At 41.8% G+C, this 27,100-nt stretch overlaps 3 non-coding genes across 3 annotated transcripts; 2 read left to right on the top strand and 1 right to left on the bottom strand.

Moving 5' to 3' along the window:
* The first annotated feature begins 391 nt into the window (after positions 1-391).
* Positions 392-463, top strand: TRNAA-AGC (transfer RNA alanine (anticodon AGC)). The gene has a single exon. It is a non-coding gene; the product is annotated as a tRNA-Ala (tRNA).
* A 10,725-nt stretch (positions 464-11,188) lies between these two features.
* Positions 11,189-11,262, top strand: TRNAT-CGU (transfer RNA threonine (anticodon CGU)). Its single transcript has one exon. It is a non-coding gene; the product is annotated as a tRNA-Thr (tRNA).
* Positions 11,263-27,028: 15,766 nt separating this feature from the next.
* On the bottom strand, positions 27,029-27,100 carry TRNAA-UGC (transfer RNA alanine (anticodon UGC)). The gene has a single exon. It is a non-coding gene; the product is annotated as a tRNA-Ala (tRNA).

Here is a 27,100-nt window from a genome sequence, read left to right as displayed (position 1 = left end):
CAAAAATGCGGAGGAGAATTGGGGACTACTTTGCTGTGTTCCATAGTTAAAGACAGTCATGGGGAAACCGTTTTTCTCTTCCCTGGAAGTATCTTTCCTTTGACCCACAGACCTTTTGAAAAACGAGAAGAGCACTCAGACAGTTAGGGTATGGGAGTGTTTCTTACTGAGATTTCCCACTCCAGTGTGTTCTTCGCGGGTCCTGAATGCCGGCAGTCTGCGGGTTAGTCAGAATGCCTTCCCAGTGGGTTTCTAGAGGAAAGGGGGAAATTCGAATTCTCCTTTACCAAAGAACAAGACAGATTTACTTAAAACGTAAAAAAAGGAGGGGGGGGGGCATAAATTTGCTCCATTTCATGAAGACAGTTTAGGAAGGGCTTGCGCCTGTAGTGGGGATGTAGCTCAGTGGTAGAGCGCATGCTTAGCATGCATGAGGTCCCGGGTTCGATCCCCAGCATCTCCATTCTTTTTGTCCCCTTTTGTCCCCTTGCTGGGAAATAAATAGCCTTCTTGCTGCCGGGCCCAGCCCGTTCCCGCAGGATCCGAAAATTAATCGTCTTGCTCCCCAGCACTTGCAGTTGGGTTGGGTGTGCGCATGACCTCTCCGCTGTGAACTCTGCATCCACCTCGCGCCCGCAGCCATTGCCTGTGCTCGCGCACCAAGCGAATCCGGAGCCGCTTTGGTCCCTCCCGGCTCCAGAAAAAACGCGATTCATCCATGTAAACTCTGAATTAGAAGGTTTGGGGACGGGTTCGTATCTTCGCTTAATTTCGGGGCGGGGGCCGCCGGGGGTTTCCACGTTGAGGCTCAGCACGAGAGAGGAGGATTTCTTCTGCGGACCCGCTGCGGACACGCGGGGTGGACCCCGCTCCCGAACGTGACCTTCGCGCCGAGGTCCAGCTCCGCGAGCGGGGGAGGCGCGCTTCGCCCGGAGTGCGCTCCGCGCTGGGTGCGCGCGCGCGGCGGGAGCCGGTTTGCAGTCGGCCGACTGTCGGCGCGGCGTCAGCGCGGCCGCCTCGACCCTGCCCGAGAATCCGCTGCGCGCGGACCCGGCTGCTGCGGGTGAGGACGGTCTGTAGCGGCTCCTCGGTATTCCTGCTTGGAGCGCTGCTCGCTCTCGGAACGCGGCGTCTCGTCTCTCGTGCTTCACCCCCCGCCTCTCCACTCGGGACACCCGGGCGCACGAACAAGCGCAGGAACTGAGGAAACGGTTTTCCGTGGTTTCGGGTTTTCCCCCGGGCAGGCCTCTGGCCGCTCTAGAGCCCCAGGGACCGCGGACGCGACCCGGGGAATGTCCCGAATTCCTTGCAGGTGCAGGAAGCCCGGTCTAAACAGTGACAATGACTATCCTTTGCGTCAGACTCTTTAACGCTTTGCTTGTGCTGCCCAAGTCCTTAAGGAAAAAACCCCACAAAATGAAGGTGTAGGCCTTGGGATGGGCCTATGGCCGTGCGGTGCCCTGCAGCTCCCACCACGTTAGCTTCGGAGCCAAGCGCACTTGCTCTTGCCAGTATGTATGCAGGCCCTAACGATACTGCCACACTTTGAGCTGATTAAAACTAGTAGCGTGGCATCTACCAGCTGAGGGGTCGCTGAGGGGAGAGTCCACGGACTTTTCCGTGTGGCATGTTGCCCACAGCCGAGGCCGCCGCTGTGGGATCAGGAGAGCCCTACGGAGCAACAGTAATACGTTTTTGTTGCGATTATTCCATCTTGTCTTCTGTCGTCACGTGGGGTCACCTGATTGTGATCAACTTGGCCAAAGATTGTTTTTTTGGATTCCTCTGTTCCAAACCACACAGACTCTCCTTTAGTTCAACCAATAAAAATGTTAGGGACAGTTCAGAAACGGTCTCCCCCCTAAAGTATTTTATTTGTTGAATACACTGTGCGGGCGGCATTGGGAGGGATGGGGAAGGATAGAAGTCATTAGGGTTCCCTGAGCTCTGAATGTCTTTAGAGCTAATGCAGTGGTTCTCCAGCGTGGCTGCACACTGGGGTCACCCTGACGGCTCTCCCATTTTCTGACGTCTGGATCCCACTCTGAGGTTCTAGTTTAACTTGTCTATAATGTGGCATGGACACGGGCATTTTTAGAAGCTCCCTAGGTGACTAGAATAAGCAGTCAAGATTGAGAACCACTGGCCTAGACACTCTCTGTTGAAATTATCTCCAAATATTCACAAAGTGGGGACGAGGCATAAGAGAGGTCATCTGCAGGTTCATTTATCTACAGACACCACTGACCACTCGGATAGTCATAGATAATGTGAGCAGTCTGCAGACCAAGTCAGGGGCAGATGGAGGCCGTCAGTGGGATGGAGCTCACCTTGTCCACGTTTTCAGTTCTGCTAAGTAGAAGAATGCTCTCTCTCCTCTCCCCCTCCCTCTCTCTACCTATCCCTCCCTCTCACCCCATCCCTCCCTCTCCCCCCCGCTCTCCCCCCTTCCCCTTTCTCTCCCTCTCCCTCTCTCCTCCTCCTCCCTTCCCCCTCCCCTCTCTACCCCTGAGATCCCTAGTTGCAAAGCTGGTCATTGGGAAGAAAGCAGATCACTTAATAATTCAGGGCCTTCTGGGACAGAAAGGATATACCCTAAATCCTGCTCTCCCAGATTTAAATTTGGAGGTACTCTCAGCGATCTGAGAGACTCTGACCTAGACTTTTAAGTTTCCTGAAATAAAATTATCTCCTAGAAAAGGGGAGTTGATATTGGAAACTTGAGGCTAAGTCTTTGTAAGGGAGGGCTTGTTTTAATGTATCATGTGGTTCTGGCTCCTTGATAGAAAATTAATAATGTTTTTTTTTTAAGATTTTATTCATTGGACAGCACAAGCAGAGGGGGAGAGAGGGAGAAGCAGGCCTCCCGCTGAGCAAGGAGCCCGACTCAGGGCTCGATCCCAGGACCCTGGGACCATGACCTGAGTTGAAGGCAGCCGCCCAACCGACTGAGCCACCCAGGAGTCCCGAAAATTAATAATGTTTTTAACAACATTTCACCAGATGACTATTTTAATTAGATGAAGCCAGATCTTATTTGCTGTAGTTTTTCTGCCCAAAGAATATTAGGAGGGGCAAGGATAGAAAGAAAAGGGGTTATTTTCTAAGAAATGAGCAGAGAGCTGACATGGGGGGAACCCTACTTGCCGGGGCTCCTGGGGGGCTTAGTTGTTGGGCGTCTGCCTTCGGCTCAGGTCGTGATCCCAGCGTCCTGGGATCGAGCGAGCCCCGCATCGGGCTCCCTGCTCGGCAGGAAGCCTGCTTCTCCCTCTCCCACTCCCCCTGCTTGTGTTCCTGCTCTCACTGTGTCTCTCTCTGTCAAATAAATAAATAAGATCTTAAAAAAAAAAAGAAAAAGAAAATTCTACTTGCTGATCTTTATTCCTTAGCATTGAAGAAAAGGCTAAAGACTCCTTTTTTTAAAAAAGATTTTATGTATTAGAGGGACAGCGAGAGAGGGAGCACAAGCAGGGGCAGAGGGAGAGGGAGAAGCAGGGAGCCCGGTGAGGGGCTCGATCCCAGGACCCTGGAGTCAGGACCTGAGCCGAAGGCAGTCGCTTAACACTGAGCCACCCACGTGCCCCTATAGACTCCTTTTATTTAGCAACAATGAAACTTTTCTGAGCCTACACGGAGTTTCACTGCATTTAGTAGTTTCTACAAAGCCTTCTGGCTAGAGAAAATTAGAGGTGAACCTAGGTCATCTCATGAAAATATACACCTTACTCTTCTCATTTCAGGGAGAATGAGACAGAACAGACCTACATTGGAGTATTGGGGCAGTCCTGGCACAGTTTAATTTTAAACCACTGATCTCTTGGTGATTTACAATAAAATATGTCCAGGTACATAGATAGCATAGAAGGCTAAAAATTTCTCTTCTTTCTTGTCTATATTGGGTCTTCAGGTACAAAGAGAGGACAAACCAGATCGGAAGAAAGAAGCCAATCACACGTCTCACTAAGACATTTGCATATGACCAGAGTGCATTCCAAGCCAAAGGATCTCAGCAAAATGCAGCAAATCTGGGAGAGTTCAAAGACTCAAGGAAGGAAATCTGACAATGCTTGGATAATCTCTGAAACACAAGGAAGTTACCACCTCCGGTCACCTGGAATGAACAGCCTACTGAAAAGAAGACTTTAGGGACTGAGGTGCTCTGCCCTACAATAATGTGAAGGGTGAGTGAGAGGCAAGGGGGTGTGGTTATACCTTATCCATTGAATATGCTAATGGAAAAAATGTTCTTAAATATCCTAATGGTCAGCTCAAAGCATCAGCGGAAGCCTCAGACTTTCTGTGTCTGTAGTAATAGAATAATGTTTGTGAGGGATTATGAGGTCGCTGATTATCATCGATAGCTTCAACTGTAGATATTTGTCCAACTTCAGCTATAGCTGAATTGTTAAATCAGTGAAGTTTATAAGTTCTCCAGGTCTTATACGTGAAATTTAGGGGCCTGATGGGGAAAGAGTGATGTTGAGAATTAGGGTAAGGTTTAGGAGTCTAGGAGTTCCTTGAACCCTCAGTTTGTGCTGGTCTTCTCCTGGGATTTATAGCACGTGAATTCTTCTCTTAGCCACTGAGCATCTTCTTACTTTGTGTGCTAGTCAGGGTTCTCTAGAGAAGCATACCAATACTGTGTGTGTGTAGAAAGAGACACAGAGAAAGGGAGAGATCTATTTTAAGGAATTGGCTCACACAACGGCCTGAAATTTGCAGGGCAGTCTGGCAAGTCTGGTAAGAGGTGATGTTGTAGTCTTGAATCCAAATGTAATCTGGAAGCAGAATTTCTTCCTCCTTGGGGGTACCCTGTATATTCTCTTGAGGCCTTCAGCTGATTGGATGGAGCCGACCCACATTATGGAGGGTCATCTGCTTCACTCAAAGTCTACTGATTTAAATGTTAATCACATCTAAACAAAATACCTTCACAACAACTAGACTGGGTTTTGACCAAAGAACTGGGCACCATAGCCTAGCTGAGTTGACACAAAAAAATAAATTGTCACACTTTGTTCTTAGATCCTGCAGTTCTCTTGTGTAAATTTTTATCTAACAAAAGAGTGCCGATTCTCTAGGGAAGCAATGATTCCTGCATTTATGAAGAAATAAGAATCACTTTAAGAAGGAACAGAACATGTGTTCTAGAGAAATTTACAGTATCATTACCACAGATACATTTTGTTTTGTCAGTTAACATTTTAGCCATGTAAAAGGACAAAGACTATTTCTCTTCCCTTTGTTATTTCCCTCAGGCATTTAATTCATAGCTTTGAAAGTCTAGAAATTCTAGCGATATTTGATGAATGGATGAGGCTCTACTGCATGTGTGGCAAATAAGCTAATACTTGGAATTTGCAAGTGCACTGGACTCTCGCTTTATTCTGTATTATTTTTCTAATGTGATAATGTGAAAGTTTATGCCACTTTCTTTTATTAAAATCGGAATTAATGATGAGGGGCACCTGGGTGGCTCAGTAGGTTGGGTGACTGCCCTCGGCTCAGGTCATGACCCTGGAGTCCCGGGATCGAGTCCCGCATCGGGCTCCCTGCTCGGCGGGGAGTCTGCTTCGCCCTCTGACCCTCCCCCCTCTCATGTGCTCTCTCTCTCTCATTCTCTCTCTCTCAAATAAATAAAATCTTTATAAAAAATAAAATTAATGATGGAATAAAGTATAAATATGAAGAATATTACAACAGGCCTCATAAACCCATTATCCAAATCTTTGTTTCCTTTTTTTTTAAAGATTTATTTATTTATTTGACACAGAGAGAGAGCCACAAGTAGGCAGAGCAGCAGGCAGAGGGGGAGGGAGAAGCAGGCTCTCTGCTGAGCAGGGAGCCCGATGCGGGGCTTGATCCCAGGACCCTGGGCTGCTTAACCGACTGAGCCACCAGGTGCCCCCAAATCTTTCTTTTTCTAAGAAAATAATTCACCCATCACTTTTCATTTCCCTTCCTTTCTCCATGTGTACCCTTCCAGTGTACATTTTAATATACATTTCACCACATGTATGCCTATATAAATTTTACACTATTTACCTGTCCCACTGTACATATTTATTACAATGTTGTTTTTGTTCACTATTATCTATTTCACACAAATTCCCTATGATAGAAGGAGACACATCACATTTAAACTTTAATTGTTGTGTAGTTAATCTGTTGGAGAAGATACAGCTTTATGTCCAATATTTGCTTCCCAACCAGTGCCACAAAGAACATCACTGTACATGTCTCCTTGGACAAGTTTGTAAAGAGTTGCTGAATCCTGTATCTGGAAGTGGGATTGCCGAATTATAAAGTTAGGACATCTCTGGCTTTTCTAGATATTGCCATACTGCTTGTGCAAAATTTATATTCTCAGCAACAACCAATGATAATACCTCCCACCCTCTACCAAGCCTTGGCATTATTGAACTTGAAAAGTTCTGCCAATAGATGAAAGTAAAAGTAGTCTCCAAATTTGCATTTGTTAAATTACTGGTGAGGTTCAGCATATTTCATATATTTGTTGGCTTTTTATGTTTCTTCATCTGGGAGCTGGAGAGAGACACAGCGCGAGAGGGAACACAAGCAGGGGGAGTGGGAGAGGGAGAAGCAGGCTCCCCGCGGAGCAGGGAGCCCGATGCGGGGCTCGATCCCAGGACCCTGGGACCACGACCTGAGCCGAAGGCAGATGCTTAACACTGAGCCACCCAGGTGCCCCTGGGAGCTGAGTCTTTATATCCTTTGTCCAAATTTCTACCGATTGTCAACTTCTATATTTGCATTCTGCCTCATTAGTTTGCTAAGTGATGAATGAATGCCTCTTAGTCCTAAATTGTGCACTGCTCTACCACCTGAAACTCAGTACACAGTTACCCCTTCGGTTTGTCATTAGCCTGGTGAATGTTGGTGTCTCTCTGGTGCTCATTCACAAGAGGTATATCACACCTACTCAACATGACCAGTATTCCACTTCTCTTCTTGAGCAATACAAGGATTTTAAAATGTTGTAATTATGACTATTGCCCTACAAATTTCCCTGACATTGTTGCAAACAGTTTGGTTCTACCTTGTTCTTTTTTTTTGTTTTAGTCTTAACACACCACAAATTTATTATCTTATGGTTCTGTAGGTCAGAGTGCAACCCAGCTCTCACAGAGACACCTTGTTCTTCCTAAAGTCTCCAAATGTTACTGACTATTATAATTCAAGTAAATGCTTCTGAAAAACTTAGCTACAAACTTCCTGTTTATTTAGCTCACCATTGCTTTTCACATCTCACTACTTCTTGCTCAATTCCCTTTTCCCTCGAATTAATTACTTCACATTGATCTCAACTAAGATCTTAGTTAAAGACACATTTTTAAAGGTCTTGATTTTATTCTTATTCTTGAATAGTTTAGCTAGATAAAGAATTTTAATCTCAGAGTTATCTTCCCTCAGTGCCATAATCATGTTATTCCATCATTTGTCTGTTGTTTCTCTTTTTTTAGTTTCTAGCGCTGATGAGAAATCCACTGTAAGTGTAATGATGATTTCTTTTATCCTAAAGTAACTCATCTTAAATTAAGGAAAAACAAGGTCAGAATTATGGGATTCTCCCATAAAGTATGAGCAAAGTTTGTAAGAGGCTAGTGTTTGCCAGTAAGAAGAAAAGGGGTGAAAAACACGTCAAAGCAAATATATCTTCACAGTTTCCCTATCCTGAAGGCCTGTTTTACTGACCCAGTAGCTGAGCCCACTTTCCCCTCTGTGGCCAGAGCCGCACCTCTCCTGGCTGCATCCCTCTGCAGAGTGCCTCCTGCATCCCTCATTCCCGCTGCTGAATTACCAGCCACCCCGGCCTCAGATCTCACTCACCCACCTTCCCGCTTTCCCCAATCTCTCACCTCCGCGTCTCCAGCCCCCTCTGAGGCTCGGGCTGCTGTGTGCTCCTAGCTCAGTCTTTGCTTTTACTCCCCCTGTAACGGTCCCTTACCTTGTTACTCCTGTTTGATTCCTCAATCCTCCCCAGCTTCCATGCTACCCAGTCCCTAACTTTTCCTCCCCAGGCTGTAGCTCTCTCCTTCCCGCACATATGTCAGGTATTCCAATTCTGAGTGGCCCTTATTTATTTCCACTCGTTCCCCACCTCTGGTTGTTTCCAGGAACTTTGGACCTGGATCGCTGATCAGACGTGTACTTCTTTTGCTTTTTCTCCTCCCCTCCCTTCCTTCCTTCCCTTTTTACTTTCCTTTTCTGTCTTTGCACTTTAATTGTTGCTCAGCTTTTTGGTTAGGGTATAGAAACCTTTCATGCGTTCCTCCCATCACCCCCTATTCACGAGTTCCCTTTTAAAATACATTTATTTCCGTTAAGTTTGGGGCAAAATGTAGGAAAAAACATAGTTTTTCCTCAGAAGATGATGCCTAGGCTGGCCATGACCAAGTAAGGCAAACTACTAGGCGTAAAGAACGGGAGTGTATTATCTCACAGTTCTGGAGGCTACTAGTCTAAGATCAGGGAGTCAGCAGGGCTGTTTCTTCTGCTCCATGCCTCTCCCCAAGCTTTGGTGGTTCACTGGCAATGTTTGGTGTTCTTTGGCTTGTAGATGCATCACCCAGATGCCTGCCTTCACGTTCATATGTGTGCGTGTCTGTCTCCAAATGTCCCCCTCTTCCAAGGACATGAATATATATAGATACATAGTATATATATAATGTTTCAGAGAAGCTTGATCTTAACTACCTGTATCCCATTCTGAAGGACTGGGGGTTAGGATGTCAACATATGAATGTTCAGGGGGACAAAATTCATAGATTACACCTATTAGCTATAGTATGTTGACTCACCCTATTCTCAACAGAAGAAGTATTCACTGAGGGTCATGAGAAATCATTGCAATTACGAAAAATCTCCATGTTCCAGTACCCATACTCATGTCCCTCATTTAGCTATTTTGGGTCTAATGTTAATCCAACAATTTTACATCATATTGCTCTGCGGTCTCGTGTTAAATTTGCTCTTTCAATTCACTCACACATCCAAGTGCAAGTCTATTTCTGGGAGGTCCTCATTAGACTAGGTTCCACTGGTTCTGCCTCTTTTTAAAGTGCCTTCCAGACCTTCCTACTATTGGGCCTTGGTCAGATTTATTTCATTACACCTTGGCACAGATTCCTGTTTTGGTTAAACACCTGGAATTAACTTGAAAGTATCAAATATTGTCTTTTTTTAAGGAAATTTCTTTTTTTTTTTTTTAAAGATCTTATTTATTTATTTGACAGAGACACAGCGAGAGAGGGAACACAGGCAGGGGCAGAGGGAGAGGGAGAAGCAGGCCTCCCACCGAGCAGGGAATCCTGATGCGGGTCTCGATCTGACCTGAGCCGAAGGCAGACGCCTAACGACTGAGCCACCCAGGCGCCCCTCAAAGATGTTTTCAAGTGCTGCTTGTATAGTTTGTGTGTTATATGACATTTTTCTAGGAAAAATCTAATAAAGGGAAATGCCCAAAAAATGTACTGAGCCATGCACATAGTACGGAGTACATAACCATATTACCAGCCCGTATTAAGTGTTCATCTATTATCTTGTATTTTTTATTGTAACATTTACAAACTTTATTAAAATTTGTTTCATTTTCTATCATCTGTGGCCATCTTCTACCTAGTTGTATGCATAGAACTCCTGTCAGCACCTGACACGTAGTAGGCTCTCAAGAGTACCCCTCTTGGGTTGCCTGGGTGGCTCAGCCGTTAAGTCCGCCTTTGGCTCAGGTCATGATCTCAGGGTCCTGGGATCCCGCCAGCACTGGGCTCTGCGCAGGCATGGGGCCCACTGCTCAGCGGGGAGTCTGCTTCTCCCTCTCCCACTCCCCCTGCTTCTGTTCCCTCTCTCTCTGTCAAATAAATAAATAAAAATTTAAAAAGTAGCACTCCTGTTGGGCAATGCTTCACTGTACATGTTGGCATCCCAGCTGCACTTTTGGGACTGAAATTTACGCAGTCCTTATCATAAACGGTGCAGCTAATTAGAATGCAGAAATGCCATGATCCCTGGTCCATTATGATTTGGGCGTGCTGCTTTCCACACTCGGTAAATACACAGTAAATGGAGTGGCAGTGTCGTCCTAGTCATAGAGGATTGCTAACATAAATTTAAAAGTGACCATCCTGGTTTGCAAGAAACCAAGCTTATACTCACTACAAAAACATTCGGAGTTGGATGGAAAATAGGAACGCCAGAATATTTGGCTCAAGAAAGGAGTTAAAAAAGACTCTGCGATTCAAAGGCCTCAGCATCCCAGAGCCCCTTGTAGCCTCGTGTGGGTAAACACAGAATTCCTCGCTGTTGCATTGTAACCAGGCAGCGGGAGCCACGTTGACGGGCAGTGGGACTTACTAGTTTTGGTGAGCTCACGTCCCTCCCTGTGAGCCAGGAGAAGGCAGAAAACTTGGGTGCAATCATTGAAGAATGAATGCTTTTCGTAGGGACTGGACAATCAGGTGATGTGTATTTAGCTCCCCCAAGTTGAGGCTCCATGGGGAAAATACAGGAGAGCAGCCTCTGCAAACAGCAAGACGAAGAGTGGCGAGCGAGGCATTTGCTCGGCAGCCGCCGCGAGCCGCGTGTCCACCTGCACCTTCGTCACCCTCTGGGGCGCGGGTGGGCTCCGTCCCGTCGCTGCCAGGGCCCGGGGGCTGAAGCAGCGGGCGGGTCAGTGAGCCCGGAGCGAGCGCCTGCCGCTGATGCCGCTGCGTCCTCAGGCCGAGCCGGCTGGACGGCGCTAGGAGTCGGGCGGTTTGGGTTTGCTTTGGTTTTCAGGGCACACGTGTGCGCTCTTCTAACAGCCGGAAGCGCCGTTCACTTGGTAAGAGTTGTAAGTGACCGAGTTTGCTAGAGCTGCCCGTCACTCACCCTGAGAAGCCCGCTGGGTCGATGACTCGCAGTGCTGCAGTCGGGCGGGATGGAAGAGCTGCGCGGGCCTCCCTTTTCCGTTCCGCGCCGGTGCCCGGAATTGCGCGAGGCGCAGGGCGCGCGCATGCGTGCTGCCTTGCGGCCGTGCGGACGGGGGTCGGAGCTCCCGTGTCTCCACCGTCTGCCTCCCGCTCCGGCCGGGAGGCCGTTCCTGCGCGCTGGAGCCGGTGGGCCGCGCGGCCTTTCGCCTAATGCAGGAGAGTTTGATCAGAAAAGTACCTTCACCTGCCGCCCGGCTGGCTCTGTGGCTTAGTTGGCTAAAGCGCCTGTCTCGTAAACAGGAGATCCTGGGTTCGACTCCCAGCGGGGCCTAGGGAGGTTTTTTTGGTCTTTTTTTTTTTTTTTTTTTTTTTTTTTGGTTAATTTATTTAAACCTTTTAGTCTGAAATCAGCTTAAGCTCAATATCAGATCTACTGCTTGGGAGCTCTGATCTCTGCAACCTCTCATTACACCTGCATTCTCAATGATTCTCTGCCTCTCAACTGGTGATTTATCATATGGTTCTGTGGATTTAACTACGTGGATGTTCAAGATCAATCGTAGACAGAATTTCTAAAATAAAATTGGAAAATTTTTAATTCAAGCTATTTAAAAATAGATTCTGCTGGTTTTCTAAACTCAAGCCATCTTACTTAATCATACATAGATGAAAAATGGTTGCAATTTACTGAACACTTACTATGTTTCACTTTGTGTATTTTCTCACATACCTTTAAATCGCTAAAAATACTCATAAAAGTAAGCATTATTATGCATTTTATGGATGAGAAAACAGAATCAGAGAGAAGCGAGGTAACTTGCCCAAATCACAGCTAGTAAATAAATAATCAAGCTAGGGTCTTAACCTAGTATTTCTTAGTTTAAAGTCATGGTCTTGCATTTCAAATAATTTTATTTATAAAATCAAACAATGTCCGTATGGTTTAGAATAATAGTTCTTAAAATTGTATGGCACATGAACTCATTAGATTATCTGATGAAAACTGGCTTATAACTACCACCAAAAAGAAAAGCAAAAAGCCACAGACATGTGGATAAATTTTGTATATTCTTTCAAGATGTTCACTGACCTGGGAATGCAAGCTGGTGCAGCCACTCTGGAAAACAGTATGGAGGTTCCTCAAAAAGTTGAAAATAGAGCGACCCTATGACCCAGCAATTGTACTACTGGGTATTTACCCCAAAGACATAAATGTAGTGATCTGAAGGGGCCGCTGCACCCCAGTGTTTATAGCAGCAATGTCCACAATAGCCAAACTATGGAAAGAGCCCAGATGTCCATCGACAGATGAATGGATAAAGAAGATGTGGTATATATATTCAATGGAATATTATGCAGCCATCAAAAGGAATGAGAGCTTGCCATTTGCAATGACATGGATGGAACTAGAGGGTATTATGCTAAGGGAAGTAAGTCAATCAGAGAAAGACAAGTATCATGAGCTCACTTATATGACGAATTTGAGAAACAAGAGAGGATCATAGGGGAAGGGAGGAAAAAAATGAAACAAGATGAAACCGGAGAGGGAGACAAACCGTAAGACACTTTTAATCTCAGGAAACCAACTGAGGGTTGCTGGAGTGGTGGGGGGTGGGGGGGAGGGGGTGGCTGGGTGATGGATGTTGGGGAGGGTATGTGCTACGGTGAGCACTCTGAATTGTGTAAGACTGTAGAATCACAGACCTGTACCCCCGAAACAAATAATACATTATATGTTAATTAATTGAATAAAGATGTTCATTGACCTCCTAGGTTCTTGGGTGCCTGTGAACCACTGAAAAAAGTCTTTGACTTTTATAAAGTAATAGATTAAATAAAAATTGGCATTAAGGAAACATAAGGTATTATGGGGAGATATTTTACTTCTTGATGTTATATTTTATAGGATTCTTAATCCCTCTTCTATGTAGACTTAAATTAGGACACCACAGGCAGACATCTGGTTAGAGTTGTCATGACTCTGGGCCAGCATGCCAATTTCAAGACGTTATACTTCTGGATCTGAGACCACTGAAATGAGTTCTGGAGGAATTCTGCATGCACAAACAACTCTAGTAGCCGGTCCCAAGATGTGGATCTACCTTCATCTCTTTTAGCTGACAGTTATGAAGTTCATTCGTTCCCTCAATTATTTAAAGGATTATGTATTGTATGCCTACTCCTCCAAAATATGGAAAGGTAAGCTTGGCAGTTCTGGGCTCCACCTCAAAGGAGGTAAGAGCTTAGCGGGAAGGAGGAGGAGATGGAAATCAATTACATGATCACCAAGAGAAAGAAAATGTCATGACTATGATAAATGCACAAAAATAATGACTAAGATTTAGGAGAACATACGCAAGACATTTCACTTAATCAGGGAAGTCAGAGAAGGAGAGACTTGAGTTGCAAAGAAAAGGAAGAATTATGTAGGAAAGAGAGGTAGAGCATAGAGTCATCCAGGCAGAGGAACCCAGGCAAGGCGCAGAGGACTGAGGGATGCACAGAAGCAAGTGAGAAATGAGGCTGGAAAGGGTAGGGCTAACCCATGACAGGCTTTTATCCGCCATGTTGGGGTGTTTTTCCTTTATACTAAGAGCAACTGCAGTGTATGTGGGAGTTACTGTGAACGCATAATCATTCTGGAAAACGACAACCAAGACAAAAAATGTGAAATTTCGGATTTATTTTCTTAAGTTATTTATTGTTTTCTTTTTGGAAGATAGATTTAAAATTTCAAAAAATATTTTAAGTAACCTAACGGAGGTGCAGAAAGCATAAATCTAAGACTTAATTAAAGGGAATTGGCATCAAGTTTTAGGGAAATAATTCCCCAGATTGAGGAAGCGTATTTCTACAGCTCCCAGGGAGCTATTGCTCGAAAATGACTCCTTTTCAAGACGCTTTTAGAATGATCTTTGGCAGAAAAAAAAGCAGATACATCCATTCCTTCTGCTTAATTGTAGAGCAGTAAGGAACAATCCTATCCTCTTTCTACTTAATAGGTGAACTCACTGATGTATTCCTGAGCATTCATTTGTGCTAATGGGGAGTTCTCTTTGGAAATTCACTCTCCATTCTGTTTCTTATTGGATGTTCCTAACTATTTGATGTAAGAGAATTTGGAGGTCAGGTCTTCTAAGTTTTTTTTGTTTTTTGTTTTGGCTTTGTTTCGTCTTCCTTTGTTTTGGTTCTGAGCTCAGAAAGGGGTTATCTAAGGTGCCTTAATGGAGCTTTGCTGTCTCCTCAAACTCAGCCAAAAGTTGAATCGGTTTCTTCATAATGCAAACTTTGTAAGATTCTGCATTGGGCATAAATTAACAAGTGAATTCAGTCCAGAGATGTTTTCCTCTCTCTGGGGAAAGCAGTATTCACTGAATGGATCAAATTTTTGTTGTAAAAAATAAAATCTGTGTTCCCATAAGTGCAGAGAAAAGGCTAGTATTTAAGTGACTGAGCACAGAAGGAAGGGAGCACAGAGTTTGGGGTGACAAAGGCATAGCATGTCCAGATCTGCCATTAACCAAATGTGGAACGTTGTTAGATGACTTGACTATTCTAGTTTATATTTCATTCTTTTACTTTTCTTTTAACTATTACTTTTAAAGTAATTTTATTTTTACAGAAAAGTTACAAGAATAGAACAAAGAATTCCTACTTACCCATCATCCAGATTTCCCAAATATGAACATTTTATCTCATTTAGTTTACCCTATTATATATATATAGAAAATTTTTGATGGCTCTTTGGAGAGGAAGTTGTAGACCATGATGATCCTTTACCTGTAAATACTTCAGTGTATGTTTCCTAATAATAATATTCATTTACATAACTGCAGCATAATTACCAAAATCAGAAATTAACATTGATATAATACCATTATCTAATAAAGAGGGCTTATTCAGACTGTTAATTGTCCCTGTAATGTCCTTTTAGAAACTTTCTTATTCTATTTTGGTAAAAACACTTGACCATGAGATCTCTTCTCTTAACCAATCTTTTATTTTAAGTAGACCCTACCACCAGTGTGGGGCTGGAACTCACCGCTCCAACATCAAGAGTCACACACTCTAGAGACTGAACCAGCCAGGCACCCCTATCTTAACCAATTTTTAAGTATACCATACATTATTGTTGACTGTAGGTACAATGTTTTACAGGAGATCTTTAGAGTTTGTTCATCTTGTTTGACTGAAACCTTATGCCCCTTGATTAGTAACTCCCCTTTTCCCCCCTCTCCTCAACCCCTGGTAACCTCCATTCCACTCTGATTCTATGAATTTGACTATAGTAGACACCTCATGTAAGTGGAATCATGCAGCTTTTTGTGACTAACTTATTTTACTTAGCATCATGTTATCAAAGTTCATCCATGTTTTACATATTATAAAATTTCCTTCTTTTTAAAGGCTGAATAGTATTCCAGTGTATGCCCATATCACATTTTCTTTATCTATTGATCTATAGACATTTAGGTATGTCTCACATATTAGCTACTGTGAATAGTTCTGCAGTGATGATGAAAAGAGTACTAATATCTCTTCTGGATCCAGATTTCAATTATTTTAGATAAATACCCAGAAGTGGGATTGTGGGATTATATGCTAGTTCTATTTTTAATTTTTTAAGGAAGCTCCATTCTGTTTCCTATAGCTGATGCACCATTTTGCATTCCAACCAATAGTGTGCAAGAGTTGCAATTTGTCCACATCCTTGCCAGTACTTGTTGTATTTTATTTTTTTATAATAACCATCCTGACAGGTGGAATATCTCATCATAGTTTAATTTGCTTTTCCCTCATTATTAGTGATGTTGTGCATCTTTTATATACCTGTTGACTATTTGTATGTTTTCATCAGAGAAATGTCTATTCAAGTCCTTAGCCCATTTTTAAATCAGGTGATTAGTTTTTTGTTTGTTTGTTTTTTTGTGTTTTTTTGAGTTGTAGGAATTTCTTATCTATTTTGGAGATTAATCCTTTGTCAGACACATGGTTTGCAAATAATTTCTCCCATTGTGTTAAGTTGCTTTTTCAGTCTACCAAGAGATTTGTTTCCACTAATTTTTTTCTTTCTGTTATGCAGAAGACTTTCAGTTTGATGTAGTCCCACTTGCTTTTGTTTTTGTTGCCTATGCTTTTGGTGTCATATTCATAAAATCATTGCTAAGACCAATGTCATGAAGCTTTTCACTAGCTTTTTATCTAGGATTTTACAGTTTCAGGTCTTACATTTAAGTCTTTAATTCATTTTGTGTTGATTTAAGGATGCAATTTTATTCTTTTGCATGTGAATATCCAGTTTTCCCAGCACTATATATTGAAGATACTATCCTTTCCCCACTGGTATTCTTGGCACCCTTGTCAAAGATCAGTACCATATATGCCTGAATTTATTTCTGGGCCCACTATTCTGTCCCATTGGTTTATATGTCTGTCTTTATGCCAGTACCATATTGTTTTAATACTGTGGCTTTGTGATATGTTTTGAAATGAGGAAGTGTGATGCTTTCAGCTTTGTTCTTCTCAAGATTGATTTGACTATAAGTGGTCTTTTGTGGTTCGATGTGAAACTTATAATAATGTTTCTATTTCTGTAAAAAATACCATTGGGATTTTGATAGGGATTGCATTGATCTTTAGATTGCTTTGGGTAGTATGGACATTTAAACAGTGTTAAATCTGCCAACCCGTGAACATGGGACATCTTTCTGTTTGTGTCTTGTTTAATATCTTTCATCAGTGTTATAGTTTTCTGTATACAAGTCTTCCTTCCACTTCCTCAGTTAAGTTTATTCCTAGGTATTTTACTCTTTTGGAGCTATTATGAATGGGATTTTTCTCGTAATTTCCTTTTCAGATAGCTCATTGTTAGTGTATAGAAACATAACTAACTTTTGTATGTTAATTTTGTATTCTGCAACTAAACTGAATTTATCGATTAATTCTAACAGTTTAAATGAAGTCTTTAGGGTTTACAATTCTTTTTTCTTACTTTCTGGATGCTTTATGACTTATTTTTTGGATGCCTTTTATTTCTTTTTTCTTGCCTAATTGCTCTGGCTAGAACTTCCACTACTATGTTGAATGGAAGTGGTCAGAATGGGCATCCTTGCCTTGTACCTGCTCTTAGAGGAAAAGGTTTCAATTTTTCACTGTTTAGTATGATATTAGCTGTGGGCTTTTCATATACAGACTTTATTATATTGAGGGGGCTCTCCTTCTATTCCTAGTTTGTTGGGAGCTTTTATCATGAAAAGGTGTTGAATTTTGTCAAATGCTTTTTCTCTGTCTTTTGAGATAATCATATGATTTTTATCCTTCATTTTATTAATGTTGTGTATCACATTGATTGATTTGTGGGTATTGAACCATCCTTGCATCCCAGGAATGAATTCCTCTGGTCATGATATATAATCCTTTTAATGTATTGTTGGATTCAGTTTGCTAGACTTTGTTTAAATTTTCTGCATCTATATTCATCAGGGATATTGGCCTGTAGTTCTTTTCTTGTGATGTATTTGTCTGGTTTTGATAGTGGGGAAATGCTGACCTCATAAAATGAGTTTAGACGTATTTCCTACTCTTCAGCCTTTGGAAGAGTTTGAGAAGGATTTACATTCATTGTTTTTTAAATGTTTGGTAGGATTCACCTGTGAAGCCATCTGGTCCTGGGCTTTACTTTGTTGGGAGAGTTTTAATTCAATCTCCATAATGTTTGTAGGTCTGTTCAGACTTTCTATTTTTTCATGATTTAGTCTTGGCAGGTAATGTGTGTCTAAGAACTTATCCACTTCTAGGTTGTCCAGTTGGTGGCATTAATTGTTCATAGTTAGCTCTGATGACCCTCTTTGTCCCTGTGGTACCAGTTGTCGCATCTCTTCTTTCATTTCTGATTTTATTTGAGTCTCTCTCCTTTTTGACTCATTAGTTTAGCCAGTGTTCATCAATATTTATCTTTTCAAAACCAACTCTTAGTTTTGTTGATTTTTTTCTATTGTTTTCCTAGTTCTCTATTTCATTTATTTCTGCTCTATTTTTTAGTATTTCCTTCCTTCTGCTAACTTTGGGCTTACTTTGTTTTTCTTTCTTTTTTTTTTTTTGATTCCTTGGAGTATAAAGTTAAATTGTTTAAGTATTTCTTCTTTTTTAATGTAAGCATTTATTGCCATGAACTTCTCTCTTAGTACCACTTTTGCTGCATCCCATAAGTTTGGGTATCTGTATTTTTGTTTTTGTTTCTCAAGGTTTTTTTTCTCATTTCTGTTTTGATATTTTCTTTAACTCAGTGGTTGTTCAATAGTGTGTTATTTAATTTCTACATATTTATGAATTTTCCAGTTTTCCTTCTGCATTTGATTTCTAATTCTATTCCATGGTAGTGAGAAAAGGTTCTTGGTATGAATTCAATCTTCTTAAATTTGTTAGGACTGGTTTTGTGACTTAACATATGATCTATCCTGGAGAAAAATCCTTGTGTATTTGAGAAGAATGTATTCTGATGCTGTTGAGTGAAGTACTTTTTATATGACCGTTAGGTCTATTAGGTCTGTAGTGTTATTCAAGACCTCTGTTTCCTTACTGATATACTTTGATTGACATACTTTCTGGATGCTCTTGTATTGCTATCTATTTCTTTCTTCAGTTCTACCAACGTTTCCTTTATATATATTTAGATTATCTGATATTGGGTGCATATATATTTATAATTGTTATATCATCCTTGTGGATTGATCCTTTTATCATTATAAAATGTCCTTCTCTGTCTCTTGTGGCATTTTGACTTTCTTTCTCTAATATTATATTAAATATAATACTTACTCATATAAGTATTGCCATCTCTGCTCTCTCTTGGTTACCATTTGCACGGAGTATCTTTTTCCATCCCTTCACTTGCAGCCTATGTGTGCTATCTAAAGTCAGTTTCTTGTAGACAGTATATAGTTGGGGGTTTTTTTGTTTTATTTTGGGAGAAAGAATGTGGGGAAAGGGGCAGGGGGAGAAAGAATCCTAAGCAAGCTCCACGCTCAGAATGGAGTCCAACATAGGACTTGATCTCATGATCCTGAGATCATGACCTGAGCTGATATCAACAGTCGGTTGCTTAAAAGACCAAGCCACCCAGGTGCCCCAGTTGGGTCTTGTTTTTTAGCCATTTAGTCTTTCTGTATTTTTTGTTTGGGGAGTTTAAACCATTTACATTGAAAGTAATTGTTGGAGCTGGGCAGAGTCCCCAGGGGGAGGTCTGCGCAAGCGCAGAGCTGCTAGGGGCGAGTATGGGCTGGTGGGGCGGCTTGGCTTGAGGGTTGTAGGGTTGCTCTGTTACCGGGTTATTTCAAATTGCAAAATCTTATAGGCATTTAAGAAAAAAAAGTTACTGAATTAAAAAAGAAAGAAAGTAATTGTTGATAGGAAGAATTTTACTATTGCCATTTTGTTAGTTGTTTCCTATTAATCTTGTAATCATTTGGTCTCTTATTCTCTCTTGCTGCCTTCCTTTATGTTTCGTTGCTTTCTAAAATTGATATGCTTTTATTCCTTTGTCTTTTTCTTTTGTGTCACTTCTTTAGGTATTTTTGTGTATGTGTGGTTATCTTGGGGCTTACATAAAATATCTTATAGTTGTAACAGTCTGTTTTAAGCTAAAAACAATGTACATTCAATTGCATACAAAAACTCGACACTAACTTCTCCCACACACTTTTTTTTAAAGATTTTTTTATTTTTAAGTAATCTCTACACCCGACGTGGGGCTCGGGCTCATGACCCTGAGATTGAGGGTCACAAGCTTTTCCAAGTGAGGCAGCCAGGAGCTCCTCCCACACACTATGTTATTGTTGTTACAATTTACATTTGTCCATATTGGGTATCTTTTAAACATATTTTTATTATAGTTATTTTTGATAATTTTGACTTTTAACTGTTATGGTGGAATTAAAAATGACTTGTTTACCATCATTACAGACATACAGTATTCTGTATTTGCCTATGCATTTACTTTTACCTATGAGTTTCATACTTTATGTTGTGTTGCTATTTAGCATCCTTTCATTTCAACTTCAAGAGCCATCTTTAGCATTTCTTGTAAGGCAGGTCTAATGGTGATGGACTCCTTCAGTTTTTGTTTATCTTGGAAAATCTTCATTTCTTCATTTTTGACGGAGAGTTTTGCTAGGGATAGTAGTTTTTGTTGGTAGTATTTTTCTTTCTGCACTTTGAATATATCATCCCACTCCCTTCCCATCTGCAAGGTTTCTACTGAAAAATACTTTGAGTCTTATGGGGGCACTCTTCTCTTTCTGCCTTCAAAATTCTTTGTCTTTGACTTTGGACAACTTAATTATGTGTCTAGGTGTAGATTTCTTTACGTTTCTCTTATTTTGTGTTCTTGGGGCTTCTTGGATCTGGATGTCCCTTTCCTTATCCAGATTTGGAAGTTTTCAGCCATTATTTGTTTGAATAAATTTTCTGTTCCTTTCTCTGTCCGCCTTGTGTTCCCATGGTGTGTGTATTGTTCTGCTTGATGGTGTACCATAATTTTCTTAAGCTTTCTTCACTTTTTTTCATTCTTTTTTCTTTTTCCATCTCTGATTCAGTTCCTTCCAGTGACCTTTTCACGTTATCTTATCCTTTCTTCTGCTGATCCAGCTGCTGTTGAACCCTTCTAGTGAATTTTTCGGTCCAGTTATTGTGTTCTTCAAATCTATGATTTATGTTCGGTACTTCCTAACATTTTCTCTCTCTTTGTTCATGCATTGTTCTCTTGGCCTTCAGGAGCCTCATTATTAGAGTTATTTTTAATTCTTTGACAGGTAAATCATGTAATTCTACTTCATTAGTGTCAGTTACTGGAGATTTACTGTTCCTTTGTTTGGAACATCTTTATTTGGTTCTCCATTTTCCTTGACTCTCTGGGTTGGTATTTGCACATTAGACAAAGCACTAACCTCTCTCAGTCTTTATGGCCTAATGTGGGAGAAGACCTCTACTGATCAGCTCGGCCAGAGATTCTGGGTGCCTCTACAACTCCTTCCCGAGGGAGAAGTAGGCAGTTTGGTTTTCGTCTGCTTGCTCTGTGCTAGGGGTGGGTGGGGAGTTATTGCTTCTACCTGCCCACGCCTCTGTGTCCATTCTCCTGTGGGTGCCTAGACTGTACCAGATCCATCAGAGTAACGGGACTGGTGACATAGATGCTAGTTATTTGGGAAGCCCAAAAAGTTGGGGCTCTGGGCCCATGAATCACTCTTTTCCTCCCCAGGGGCAACCTGAGAGCTGGGATTTTTTTTCTGTCTGCTAGCACTCTATGTTGAGCAGGAGGGAGGATTGATGACACCTACCAGCCCAAGCTGCTGCCTCAGTTCTCCCCCAGATGGATAAACTGTGTGAGATGTGTCACAGCTCCAAGGCTAACAAGACAAAAACCAATTCTCTGGGGAGCCCCCTGGAAAAGTTGGGGTTCTGAATGCACAAATTAACTTTTCCTCCCCTTGTATGAAGCTGGGAGTTAAGGGGTGTTTTCCTGATTGTTTGGCACTAAACCAGGGGCAGGGTGTCTGGTGAGAGGATATTCTGAATCTCCCAACCAGCTTCAGTGAGGCTGGTTTTATAGTCCCCTGGGGTGCAGGAGTCTTTCTATTAGTTTCCGATTTCTCAGAAAGGGAATCTGTCCATGAATGATTGCTGAATAGTGCATTTGTGGAGGGAAGGAGGTTCCAGGGCTTCTTACTGTGCCATATTGCTGATGTTAGTCTCCCTCCCCCTACAATGCCTTTTTAGCAAAAGAAAATCTTTGATTATGTGCTGAATTCAGCTTTCATTCTCTTTCCTCTCTTTTCATCTGTATGCTTTGTTTTTCTTTTACGACATTGGCATTTTTGAGGAGTACAGACCAGTTATTTTGTAAAATATTCCATAATTTGGGTTAGTCTGCTGTCTCCTCACAATTAATTCAGGGTGTGTATTTTGGGTGGGAATACAAGACAACTGATATTGTGTCTTTTTCAGTGCATCATATCAGTGGACATAAAATGTCAGTTGACCCATTACTGGTGATGTTAATTTTGATCATTTGCTTATGATGATGTCTGCCAGGTTTCTCCATAATTCTTTTATTATTATTATTATTGCAGTTAGTAAGTATCTTATGAGAAGACTATGTAAATATCGTGTTCTCATTCAACTTTGACCCATTTATCACTCATTGATGATCCTTGCCTAAATCAATTATTAATGTCATGATTTCCAAGTGGTGATTTTCTAAATCCATCATTCTTTCTACATTTATCATTTGACTTCTTATTATAAGAAGAAGAATATTTCTTTCTTCTTCATTGACTTGTTTATTTGTATGGACTCCTTCATAGGTTGTTATTGTATTCAATAAGTTATAACCCATTACTATCAGTATTTATTTTGATATTTCTTAATCTGAAGCACAATTCAGAGTTCAATGTAGGAAACAGGAAGCACTCGGAATGTTTTAAGCGGGAAGGATTTAAAAACAGTAAGTTGGATACTACAGCAGTAAGTTGGTGGTTAGTACAAAATCAGCAGAAGTGATTGAGAAACAGACTTTAGCCCAGACTTTAAGTATGACTCCAAACAATACCTATGGGTCCCTGTTAGTGCTCTCCCCTGATCTAAAAAGTATCCACGCATAGACGTCATCTACAAGGCAAGCTAGTGGTAACACTGCCGAGGCCCCGAACATGCCACTGCCCCTGCAGTATGGGGAACACGAGGTTCAGGTTAGGAGACTGCTTTCTCTATAACGCTGCCATTACTTTCTTCTCTTTCCAAAGGGAAGATGTGAAGAGAGTAACAATAACGTGTTATTTTTAGAAAGTGCTTCCTGGATAGCATTTAGAATTGCATCAGTTTCTTGGGCTGCCATAAGAAAGTCCCTCAGACAGGATGGCTGAAACAACATATTTATTTTCTCGGCACAATTCTTAAGGATCGTAGTCTGCAGGTTTTGGCTGGGTCATCGCGAAGGCTTGTCTCCTTGTCTCCTTGGCTCCTGGATGGTCACCCTCTTCCAGCATCTGTGTGCAGTCTTGCCTTAGGGTGTCTGTATGGTAATCTCTTCTTTTCATAAGGACCCCAGTTATATTGGATTAAGGCCCACCCTCCTGAGCTAACTTTAACCTAATTACATCTTTTCTTCCGATCGCGTAAATCTTTCGCCTTTAACCGAATTACATCTTTAAAGAGCCTATCTCTAAGGACAGTCACACTCTGCGGTACTGGAGGGTAGGACTTCAACATTTGAATTTGGGAGAGACGTTCAGCCCATAACAAGGATTAAGCACGCATGGAATTTTCTTCAAACAAGTTTCTTTCATTTGCTCATTTACTCACTATCTTACTAATTTATTTACTCTTCCTTCCATCCTTCCTCAGAAACTTTCGATAGGGATTTGAGCTAAAATGTCTAATAATTCCAATAAAATATTAGCAAACTGGAAAGGTAGAATTATGTTTCAGGCCACAACTTAAGAATGCTTCAATGACTGAGTGAAACATCACTTAGAGTTTCTGTGATACTGTGATTCATAATAAGAAATATATATTTGATCCTCCTATTCCTGGCACAGAGTTTCTAAAACGCTTATAAAATCTCCCCCCTTTTTTAAAAATCTTCTTAAAGATTCACTTGTTTTAGAGAGTGCGAGTGCAGAGCCCGACGCAGGGCTTGGTCCCATGACCCTGAGATCATCAGGACCTGAGCTGAAATCAAGAGTCGGCTGCTTAACTGACTGACCCACCCAGGCACCCCCCGACTTACAAATTTTAAGTGATAAGAGCACTAGGAGCATCTGTTGTTCTAATGAGGCCACTCTGTATGGCTCCTGGATGGGGCCTTGTCATCAGAAAGACTAAGCTTAGGGCGCCTGGGTGGCTCAGTTGGTTAAGCGACTGCCTTCGGCTCAGGTTGTGGTCCTGGAGTCCCGGGATCGAGTCCCCTGTTGGGCTCCCTGCTCGGCAGGGAGTCTGCTTCTCCCTCTGACCCTCTGACCCTCTGACCCTCTGACCCTCTGACCCTCTTCCCTCTCGTGCTCTCTATCTCATTCTCTCTCAAATAAATAAATAAAATCTTTAAAAAAGAAAGAAAGAAAGAAAGAAAGACTAAGCTTAGATTAGAAGCTTGGGATTTTCCTCACCCCTGCCTCCCACCTTCCATTTTCCAGACAGAGGGGCTGCAAACTGAGTTAATAACTGATCATACCTACATGAGGGAGCCTCCATAAAATCCCCAAAATGTGGGGCTTGGGGGAGTTTCCAGGCTGTTGAACACATCCAGTCAGGGAGGGTGACACACCCCAACCCTAAGGGGACAGAAGCTCCCATGCTCAGGATTCTCCCAGACCTTGCTCACCCTGTGTATCTCTTCATCTGGCTGTTAATCTTTGTCCTTTATCATATCCTTGAATAAACTGGTAAATGTGTTTCCCTGAGTTCTGTGAACTGTTCTAACAAATAATCAGGAGGTCACGGGAACCTGTGATTTGTAAAGCCAAGTCACACAAGCTGTGGGGAACCTGGGACCCCCCAGTTTTTGCATCTGGCATCTGAAGTAGGAGACAGTCTCGTGGGACTGTGCCCTTAACCTGCAGGATCTAACTATATCTGTCAGAATTGAGTTAAATTGTAAGACACCAGCTCGTGTCACAGAATTGCTTAATATGGGAAAACCCCAGCCACATCTGGTGTCAGATGTGTTTTTTTTTTAAAGATTTTATTTATTTATTTGACACAGAGAGAAAGCAAGAGCAGGAACACAAGCAGGGGGAGTGGGAGAAGGAGAAGCAGGCTTCCCGCGGAGCAGGGAGCCCGATGCGGGGCTGGATCCCAGGACCCTGGGATCATGACCTGCGCCGAAGGCAGATGCTTAACGAGGTGTCAGAAGTGTTGTGAGTGTGGTTGTCGTGTAAGAGTAGAGGAGAAACCCAGGAGGGGACGAAGGTGTTCCTTATAGTTCCTGGTGGACAAGACAGTGTAAAGCACTGACTATGTAACTCACAGTTGGAGAGCAGGGAGCCTGACAGACTTAGAGAAAGAACGTGTCTTCTCTGTATCTGAGGTTTGAGACATAACTGTCAATTCCTTCTTTCTCTTTCTTTCTTTAACTAGAAGTACAAAGTTATTAATATATTATTATAATTTGTCTGATTGAATTCAAAACAAGTGCTCATTGGCTAATGAGAGTTTCAGACAAGATATTAACATCTGTTCAAAATATTGTTAAATCAAAAGACATGAAATGGCACTTGCAGTTCATTTTAGATTGAAACACTATCTGCCACACACACCGAATTATATATGTCATCGATTAACATAGTCAACAGTCAAGGTTGCCTCAGTACAGGTTCTACCTTTGTCCCAATTGTTGGGTAGATAAAGAATAAATTTGCTTATTTTCTTTTTTTTAAGATTATTCATTTATTTATTTGAGAGAGAGAATGAGATAGAGAGCATGAGAGGGGAGAGGGTCAGAGGGCGAAGCAGACTCCCCACCGAGCAGGGAGCCCGACGCGGGACTCGATGCGGGACTCGATGCGGGACTCGATCCCGGGACTCCAGGATCATGACCTGAGCTGAAGGCAGTCGCCCAACCAACCGAGCCACCCAGACACCCATAAATTTGCTTATTTTCTAATTGGTTTCCTTTAGAAATTGATTTGTACAAGCTTCTTATTTGGTTTTAATAACAACTTTCATCATATCTAGCATAAGTAAATATACTTAACAGTTTATCCCTGGTTTATCAGTTTGTCACAAGGTTCATTTTAAATTTGATCCAGGCAAGTGAATCAATATTTTTATTTATGTAAGGTTTTGGGGGGGTTTTTTTGTGTGTCTTAAGAAGGCTTTCCCTATAGAAAGTTCAGGAACTTTAATTTCAATTTTATTGAGAGACCGTTTCTGTTTCTTAACCTCACAATATCTATTTTTATCTTCCATATTAAAAAATGTTAAATAAACTACAATTGCTCAGTCTTAACACATAAAAGATGAACTTAATTGTTGCTCAGGCAAGGGGGAGGCAATGCAAATAGAAGTACAGGCTTTGACCAAACAAAGCAAGAGGCAGAGTTATAGAATTTGGGGGTAGGGGTGGGGGTGAAGTTTAACTTTTTGATTTAATATCATTTGATTTCATTTAATTGAAGCAGAGTTTTATAGAATCAAAGCAAAGCAGGACTGTGAGTAAAGTGGCAGCATCCTGTTTTCTTAAACCCACAGAGTTATGAGAAATTTTAAAAAATGTTCCTGAATCCTTATTAAACTCTGGGAAGTGGTTGGAAGTCGAGTCTGAGTTTCTATGTCAAAGTCATAGCAGAGTTTTTGTTAAAGCCTCCGTCACTTGAGCCACATCACTCAGATGACCGGGATACTCTATTTTTACTGATAGGATTTCCAAGAACAAACTTTCTCAGCCTATGTTTTTAGACAACACTGTTCTTTAGCCTGTGTCCCTGATGACAATTGATAAAAGCAGTTTTGTCTACTTTACAAAAAGAACCAAGGAAAAGCTAATAAAACCCCCTCCCTCTCTGCCTTAGATTTCTAACCATGTCTCTTTTCCCTCTTATACCTGAAGACTGTTCTTTGCCTACAATTTCTCCTAGGCACATTCTCAGCAGCCAACTAATTAGAAATTAGTCATGCTTTCACCCATGTAAACCAGTGGTGCACTTTCTATTCAGTGGTTGACTTCAAATATGAACTCTTCTAAAATAGAAGGAATGAGAAAAAGCATTTTTTATGGCTCAGTAAGGTAGAAGCACTTGTGACCAGGGTCAAGGAATTGTTGAAAAAGCATAGCTGCAGGAGTGGAAACAAACCAGTCCATGGTCTCCCCCTCATGTCTCTTAATTGTCCTCCAAAACAGGATAGAGCACCCGTCTGAGTGCTCTTGGCAGTGGTAGCAAAGTGTTTTTTTTTTTCAGCAGCATATTTGACTTTCTAACTAGAATGAAGTGTGATTTATTTGTTTAAAATGTAAATTGCTTGGAAATACCAAAAGTCCTAAAAACCAAGTATGTCTGGTTTAAGATGTAGCGTTTCAAAAATGTACCCAATGGGCAGCAAGAAACTGGAGATGCTGGGGATTGAACCCAGGGCCTCATACATGCAAAGCATGTGCTCTACCACTGAGCTACATCCCC

This window comes from Callorhinus ursinus, unplaced genomic scaffold (genome assembly GCF_003265705.2).
Source record: "Callorhinus ursinus isolate GAN/ISIS: 27379988/994484 unplaced genomic scaffold, GSC_fseal_2.0 scaffold109, whole genome shotgun sequence".
NCBI lineage: Eukaryota > Metazoa > Chordata > Mammalia > Carnivora > Otariidae > Callorhinus > Callorhinus ursinus.
Note: the sequence above shows the minus strand (reverse complement) of the source record. Positions and strands in the feature narration are given on the sequence as shown.